The sequence below is a fragment of the Ascaphus truei genome, chromosome 4, assembly GCF_040206685.1.
Source record: "Ascaphus truei isolate aAscTru1 chromosome 4, aAscTru1.hap1, whole genome shotgun sequence".
In the NCBI taxonomy this organism is placed as follows: Eukaryota; Metazoa; Chordata; class Amphibia; order Anura; family Ascaphidae; genus Ascaphus; species Ascaphus truei.
In genome coordinates, this window is record NC_134486.1 from 297422965 (window position 1) to 297432383 (window position 9419).

The window sequence follows — 9419 nt, forward strand, 5'->3', positions numbered from 1 at the left end:
ACACCAAATAAGACTTCTAAACCTGAATGCTGATATTTTTCTGTGCAGAGAGCAGAGAAGCTTACTCTACAGCAACTAAACAGATAAGACTTTCCTTATTAAGAGACTGCTTATATCTGCTTATTTTCATGTTATGTGTTTGGGCTGGGAGAAGCTTAACTAATGGAGATGTGTACTAATTGCAAGGATTTCACTAGAAATACTCCCAAGTGAATGGAAGCTTTGTCCCCCCCCCCCCCCCTGTGTTTGGATAATTTCCTGATGAAAAGGAAAAGGCACAATAAAGCCTATTATAATTTCACATTATAAACGTCTCCAAATTGTGTACCTCTGTGAACGTCCATCTACAGTAACCTTTAATGGTATAATCTAATTAGGTTGAGACACAAAACACAGACAAACAATACTTATAACAACTAGTCACACAACAAATAAAATAAATATTAAACAAAACACTTCCAAACCTTGGTAATAGGAATGATAAACAGAGGGACAGTTCATCTGTGAATATCTGACAACTTTACCCAGTTGAAATAATAATAGGGGAGGTGAATTAGACAAGTAGGTGTATAATATGTTCAAACTGGTGTGTAATAATTGGAAAGCCATACACCATATACACCATGCTGTATATCCACATAGATTATACGGTTTTAAACTTGTGGTACTAAGGTGTATGCTAGATGGTATAACGGCACCAATAGAAGACAGTGTCTTATTATAGATACACTGTCATATAGTCCTTAGATAGTACAGCATGTAACAAGAACTTGAGCGTGGCTAAAATGTTGCCAAATGAGTTATGTTCATGATACAAGCAAGAAATGACATGTACGTTATAACACAGGCTACTAGAATGGTCCTTGTAATAAATGTGTCAGCAACGCAATTATAAACCTGAATGATATCAGGATAGGCTACTATGTAGCTGGGTATGTTAATACAATGTAATGTATATACAGAGCAATATATGGTCATCCAGACAAATAGCACTTAATAGTGGGACCACAGGCTTAAATCTTAGCCACACAGTCCTTACATATGTTATTAATTAGAGAGACTGTTGCTCTGTTAATCTGTTACAGCTTCACGTGCTATAGTGGTCAGTAAGATGTGATGTTAGGACATCTTCCAATAAAAATCCTGATCCAGAAATAATTAACATGCATTGAGAAGAGTACAATAATACAACAATATATATAGTGTGCAAATGTACCCTTACTCAGCGTGGTGTATTCATGAACACCACAGAATTTAATTAGCTGAGTAGGTAAAGGTGCCTCTATGTAATTAAAGAGTCTTCTGAAATGTAATCACTATAGTGGTAGTATGAAGCAGATACTCCCATGTACAGCTGTCCACTCACGTCTCTCTAGTAAGCTGGATGACGCTCAGTTATAAGCCCACCTCAATGTTAATGACAGGCTAAATAGCTGTGGACTCAGTGTAGTGTCTTGATTAAAGAACATAGCTGTACACGGTATCATGTAGCCCATCTCAGCGTGGTGTATTGATGAACACCACAGAACTTTAATTAGCTGAGTGGGCAGGGAACCCCAATATACAGATGGAGGAACCCCTTGGAGCTAGCCTCTCTAATGGTGGCCGCTGGTAATTACACTAGTGATAATAATCTTAGTGGTAGTAATTCAACAGAAGGGTAGCTGCTCCTGTATCCAGCTACCTGCTCCCGCTACTCAGACAAGCAGGATGACGTCACAGATGTGCGCCCACCGACGATCGTTTCGCGTCGCACTGATATTCACAGGCAAACTGTCCCCTCTGTTTACCATTCCTATTGCCAGGTTTGAAGTGTTTTGTTTAATATTTATTTTATTTGTTGAGTGACTAGTTGTTATAAGTGTTGTTTGTCTGTGTTTTGTGTCTTAACCTAATTTTATCCTTAGATTATACCATTAAAGGTTACGTTTTATCTTTCATACATTATATACTGTTTGAGTGAGTGCTGGTACTATAGTGGTCTTTTTCCACTTGCTTCGGCAGGTGTTTTTTTGTCCTTTTTCTGCACTTCACCCAATCCCTCTATCCACAATAAACAAAGATACACACATAACCCTACTACCCACCTCCTCTATCCCCAACAATCCCCCCCCAACCATACAGTACAGTAATGGGCAAAATTACTATTATCCACATATAGATAATAGTGCATTTTCCCATTATAAAATCAAACATTAACCATTCAGCAGAAATAAAGTAAATAAAACGTTCAACTTACCCCTGCCATCATGAAGGACATCCTCGTCAGCATACTCCAGGTCATGTCTTCCGATGCCAGCAAGAATACAAGAAAAAATACAATCTAATGATCCTCATCACTTAATCACCTTCGTGGTTAATAACCGGTATAGTAATTAAGGGGTTAACCCACCCTCCCCCGCTACCCCACCCCGGAGGCCTAACCACCCACCCCGGAACCACTATACCCACCCTATACCCATTGATTGGAACAGTGGTGTGTCATACCCATATAATATGGGCATGATAAGCCACTATAGCAGTCAATGGTAAACCTAATAAAAAAGCAGGAAGCACAAAAATATACAATAATAAAATATATACACAAGCACCTAAACACCACAATGTGTACCAATCAAGAAGTTAAAGAACTAGCCAACCAATCAATTAAAGAAATAAACCAGTAGCCAACAAAACAAATAATACATTTAAAACTCTAACCAATCCTAAAATGTACTAAAAAAAAGCCATCCAAATTCACAACAATTTAATCCAAACAATAAAGAGAATCGAAAAAATAACAATCAATAGAAAACAAGCATTTGCCAAAAAAATGCACTGGCTGTCACTGTATTGCTCTGTACCCAAAAGTGGCACAGATTAATACAGTATCAGTCAATTGGCAAGCAAATACATAAAAATAAATAAATACAATTAAAAAAACCTGAAAAAAAACAATTATATACATTCAATATTTCTACCTGTCTTCACCCTCCAAATCCCAGCGAATCTGCAAGCTCTAAAACCGCAACATCATCACTGGCAATCCAACGCCATCCACCTTGAAGATCAGGAACAGGTAACAAAAATCTTCTTTCTTTAATCTTTTTTTCACATTCTTCTATCTTCATCTGTCATTATTTTCTTCTTTTTTCTATCTTCTCTTCATCTGTCAATCCAAATTTCCCCATGGTAAATCCAAACGGATGTTGCCACGTCGACTTCTTCCGTTAAAATGAGACGTACAGGCCTATATAGGGCCTGTGATGTTTTGGGTCAGATGCTACAGCTCCAATCCAATTGGACGCTGTATCATGTGCCCGCCTCCTTTTAGGAGTCATGTGCCCTGCCTCCAAGGAAGGTACATCACATCCTTAAAACCACATGGCTATATAACATGGTATTACAGGCTAATGGGATTGAAGACAATCCCATTGTTGCTGTACCATGTGATAGGTTACATTAGTTAAAAAGGATGTGACGTCACTTTTGTAATACCATGTGATATAGCCATGTGGTTTTAAGGATGTGACATACCTCCCTTGGAAATGATGTCACATCCTTAAAAAAAAAAAAAGAGGCGGGCACATGATACAGCGTCTAATCAGATTGGAGCTGTATCACCTGCCCCAAAAATGTGACTTCAAATAATTCCTATATACAGTGTGTTGCATGGTAGGACTGCACCTTTACGCAGTACTGCTTTTGAGCATATGAATGTTCACAATCCTATTCATGATGGATATGAAACAAACAGGTTATTAACCACAAACTGTGGTGGGACCATTACACAGAGTATGTTCCGTCTTCCTTTTCACTCAAGACATTTCAAGGTGGGTAGCATTTTCAGCGCCTGCAATACAGTAGAAGTCCAAAGAGATGTTAGTAATCTGAGACTTTCAGTTTATTTATTGTATTTTTTTAAATATATTTTAGTCCAGATAAGATTAGGAGGCTACAATTAATATATATACAAATTCTGCACTTCTTACTTCATTGCCAAGTAAGTAGATGGCAATGTTTTTTTCGAAGTGGCTATTGTGATCATTTTGGGTATTCTTCATGCACTGCTGTGCTTCTGGTTACGTGCTGTTTTCTTCTGAGCAACTGGAAATTCCTGACAAAGTATCTGAGCTCTGTTGCTGTTGAGCAGATTCCCTGGGCAGGTGCGTAAACCTTCAAAGGAAATATAACCTCAAGGGCATTGCAAGCATCAGTGCCCAACTCAGCTTGAGGAGGCAAAACAGCACAAAAATGTGAGACGGAAAATAAACAATGCTTGGCTTTTTCAGCTGCCTTCCACTTAGGTAAATTACCCAACGAGATAACTGTAAAACACCCCTTATCTGGTTTGTAATTCAATTATCTTGTCTACATAAATGATATAAAATCAATATGTAATGTGATGTTACAGTAAAAAAAATGATTCTTCCTCTGGTTTCCTTGGCATGGTTATTGAAAGCTTTGACTATATAAAAGTATTTTGCATGTACAGTATGCTACTGTACGTTCATATATTTACATGTATAAATGATAATAAACTCCAGCCTCACTTTACTAGCCATTTATCAGCGTTTCCCAGATGCAAATCTGCGAGAAAATATACTGCAATAGATTAATCAATGAACGAAATTCATATTGGTTTTAGTTGGTATGTTTTGAGATATAACCCCTTTTTATATATAGATATGTATCACCCTGGTGAAGTATTTAGCGAAATGTGCAGGGTGGATAAATGAGCCCATGTGAAGGCAGAGTACAGAAGAACGCGAAGGTCAAGTGGTCCAGTGATGTCATAGTGAGGGCGGGACTTGGAGCGGCGTCTCCATCCAAAAAAGTTATTAACAGCCTCCTTATCTAATGTCTATGATTATACGTCTTAAAGATTTGGCTAAATGTATTCAGTCTTGGTTGCACTGAATAAGTTTGAATGATGGGAGCACACACATGTTACACAGAGGCATAAAACCAAGTATTTAATGTGTGCGTTTATTTTTCAGAATTCTATATTTATAAACATTACTACACTATATATTTTTCTCTTTTTAATTTTTTTCCTGTTTGCACTAAGGTCCAATTGTTTGATATAGATATATATATATATATATATATATCCAGTGTTCGACAAACCTATACATTTGCTCGCCCCGGGCGAGTGGATTTAACCCCGGGCGAGTAAATATTGGCCCAAGCAGCACACATTTGGTACTAGGTGGCGAGTAGATTTTTTTGTGTGGCGAGTAGATTTTTTTGGTGATTTGTCAACCACTGTATATATCTATACAGTGTACAGCATGTTCACAATAGGAGGTTTTCAACATCATACAACATTTTAAAAGTGTGTATTTTTTAAACTGAAGGTGTTCAACAACTACAAAACCAACAATTGCAATGACTAATTATGACCACTAATTATTATTACCAGATAATATTAGACAATTGATGTGAAAATAATGAGAGGATCTCTTGGGTGCTCTACAGAGCTTCAAGCTCAATCTCATTAATATTTCATACTAGCTGAGAGACCCGGCGTTGCCCGGGATGTAATGTTCCCGTTCCTCTCTCTCCTCCCCCCTCTCTCTGTTTGTCCCCCATTCACATCAATCCAGTCCCCCCCCTCCCTCCCTCCTTTACAGCTTCATGTAGCGTGTGTGCGTCAGTCACTGTGTGTTTGCTCGCGCGTCAGTGAGTCTGAGGCAGAAACACAACACACACAGACTGACTGACGCACACACAGTCAGTGTGTGCCTCAGTCAGTGTGTGCGTGCGTCAGTCAGGCTTTGTGTGCGCGTCAGTCAGTGTGTGCGTGCGTGCGGCAGTCAGTCAGTGTGTGCGCGCGGGGCGTCAAAGGCAGGGGGGGGCGTCAAAGGGGAGGGGGGGGCGTCAAAGGGGAGGGGGGGGGGGCGTCAAAGGGAGGGGGGGGCGTCAAAGGGAGGGGGGGGGGGCGTCAAAGGGAGGGGGGGGCGTCAAAGGGAGGGGGGGCGTCAAAGGGAGGGGGGGGGGTGTCAAAGGGAGGGGGGGGGGCGTCAAAGGGAGGGGGGGGCGTCAAAGGGAGGGGGGGGCGTCAAAGGGAGGGGGGGGCGTCAAAGGGAGGGGGGGGGCGTCAAAGGGAGGGGGGGGGCGTCAAGGGAGGGGGGGGGCGTCAAAGGGAGAGGGGGGGGGGCGTCAAAGGGAGAGGGGGGGGGCGTCAAAGGGAGGGGGGGGGGCGTCAAAGGGAGGGGGGGGCGTCAAAGGGAGGGGGGGGCGTCAAAGGGAGGGGGGGGGGCGTCAAAGGGAGGGGGGGGGGGCGTCAAAGGGAGGGGGGGGGGCGTCAAAGGGAGGGGGGGGGCGCCTCAAAGGCATGGATTCCTCCCCCTGCATTTCCTGCAGTGGACAGGAGGGGGGGGGGCAGTGGACAGGAGGGGGGGGGGGCAGTGGACAGGAGGGGGGGGGCAGTGGACAGGAGGGGGGGGGCAGTGGACAGGAGGGAGGGGGCAGTGGACAGGAGGGGGGGGGGCAGTGGACAGGAGGGGGGGGGCAGTGGACAGGAGGGGGGGGGCAGTGGACAGGAGGGGGGGGGCAGTGGACAGGAGGGGGGGGGGCAGTGGACAGGAGGGGGGGGGGGGGCAGTGGACAGGAGGGGGGGGGCAGTGGACAGGAGGGGGGGGGGCAGTGGACAGGAGGGGGGGGGCAGTGGACAGGAGGGGGGGGGCAGTGGACAGGAGGGGGGGGCAGTGGACAGGAGGGGGGGGGCAGTGGACAGGAGGGGGGGGGGCAGTGGACAGGAGGGGGGGGGGCAGTGGACAGGAGGGAGGGGGGGGCAGTGGACAGGAGGGGGGGGGGCAGTGGACAGGAGGGGGGGGCAGTGGACAGGACGGGGGGGCAGTGGACAGGAGGGGGGGCAGTGGACAGGAGGGGGGGCAGTGGACAGGAGGGGGGGGGCAGTGGACAGGAGGGGGGACAGGAGGGGGGGACGCAGTGTGGACAGGCGGGGGGGACGCAGTGGACAGGAGGGGGGGGGGCAGTGGACAGGAGGGGGGGGGCAGTGGACAGGAGGGGGGGGCAGTGTGGATAGGAGGGGGGGGGCAGTGGACAGTGACACACACACACACACACACACACACACACACACACCACACACACACACACCTCAGTTGATGCGCCCTTTCTCAGTTCCGTTTGGCGCCGGAGGTGGGGAGCGACACCTACCTGTACTTCCGGGCGCCGCCACCGTCTGACTCGGCGCGGCGAGGGAGGAAGGGGGTCCGCCATCTTACGCGCCGCGTGGCAGCTGCGGGAAGCGAGGTGATTTGGAGCGGGGGAGGGGGGGGAGAGGTGATTTGGAGCGGGGAGAGGTGATTTGGAGCGGGGAGAGGTGATTTGGAGCGGGGAGAGGTGATGCCGCTGGGGAGGGGGAAGAGGTGATGCCGCTGGGGAGGGGGAAGAGGTGATGCCGCTGGGGAGGGGGAAGAGGTATGCCGCTGGGGAGGGGGAAGAGGTGATGCCGCTGGGGAGGGGGAAGAGGTGATGCCGCTGGGGAGGGGGAAGAGGTGATGCCGCTGGGGAGGGGGAAGAGGTGATGCCGCTGGGGAGGGGGAAGAGGTGATGCCGCTGGGAGGGGGAAAAGGTGATTTGGAGAGGGGAGAGAGGTGTGTGTGTGTGTGTGTGTGTGTGTGTGTGTGTGTGTGTGTGTGTTTTATTTATTTTTTTGGACCTTTGGCCCGTCACTCCGCCTCAGGCCAATGAGAGGTGTGGGGGGCGGGCCAAGGGGGTGGTGTGAGTGTGTGAGGCCAATGAGAGGTGTGCGGGGGGCGGCGGGCCAAGGGACCAATGAGATTGCCGCTAGGACACCGGACATCCAGCAGGCAGGCAAACATACAGTGCTTTCACTAATATAGTATAAGATGAGGAGATTAACGAACATTTTGATTGGATAGGGTTTATTGTGGCTGCTATGCAAAATGAAGGAGACAGTGCTGAATGCTAACATTCTTCTGTTTATAGTACAACAATGATGTGTTATATGTTTGTGAATATAGACAAGTGGATTAGTTTACACCACGATGTGTTTGATTTGATAAATCAGGGCAATCATATCGTGTCGCAAAACAAATACCTTTCTTTTTGCTGCACGTGCATAAAACACACCCAAATATTGACAAGAAACACAGTACTGTATATTCTCACAAATTGCTGATTGATCACCATGGAGGACACAGTCAGTTAACCTCCCCCATCTTTCATGTCCACCATACTACATGGTAAAAAGGCCAACAATGGCCTAGTGGGAGAGGTGCAGTGAATTGCAGTCTTTCCAGCACCAACGGTGAAAGCTTTTTGCTGTTTTCAGCAAAAAAACACACCCTGAACTAGTATTTTATTTGTAGGTAAATATTTGTTGTTGTTTGTTTGTTTGTTTTAGGTTTAAAGCAGCACCTTCGGAAAACTTTGTTAATTTTTGAATGGATTTGAAGCAGGCGGTCTCCGAGCTGAACCGCTTAGTTGTCCCCTGGGCCAATAGGAAGCTGTGACGTCATCCCATGCAGCTTCCCATTGGCCCACGTGACGCGGGGCATTTAAAGAGCAGAGAGATACCAGCACCCCCTTCCGAGATAAGTACTGTATCTTGGGAAGCAGGGGGTCCGGAGCTTAAATCAATGGTTCTGCTTCAATCCTATTTAAAAACACAAAAACAAAACATAAAGGGGCCTCAGGACTGTTGCTTTAAATAGAAATCAAGTAAAATGACTGACATTTTTTAAACAAGAAACATCTGAAAGCCTTGATAGATGCTTTAGAATAGTGCCATTGTTAATACTGGATAATTTATATAGAGATGCTTTTTCTTTCAATGTGGAAATGTTTTCGTTTCCTGTTAAGTAGTACAGGTATTATTAATTATTAGCATTATTTCCAGTGTTATTGGATTGCACAGCTAATTTCGGTAAATTTATTTATCAGGTGGTTACAAAGCTGTTGTGTTCATGCCTAGCATTTAATGCAGCCTTCTGCTGCTGAAAGTATGGATCAAAAGTCCATATTCACAGGACACTTTCGAAAAAAACCTTAAAGCTGTGATAATTCATAGGCTTTTATGGTAAATTTGTGCTCACACATTGTATTATTTTGCAGTGGTTGAGTTGTGCTTTTATTTGATAGTACAGGAGATCTCCCCTTCGCTTTATTTTCGAAAACGACATTTTCCTTTTAGAAAATAAAGGGTTTTATTTTTCTCTCCATTTTTCTTTGCTTGTGCTTTATTTATAGCATAACATTTTTGGAAAGTATTTGGAAGCTTTCCATAAACCTAGTAGGATTATTAGCGCTTTAAATTTAGAGCTACCAAATATCTGGAAGGCTCAACTGGGCCACGTACATACAAGGGTGTCGTTTATTGGGGATATAGCACGCTACAAATGTAATCTGCTATATTGTATGACAAACATAGTTTTGGTGATTTT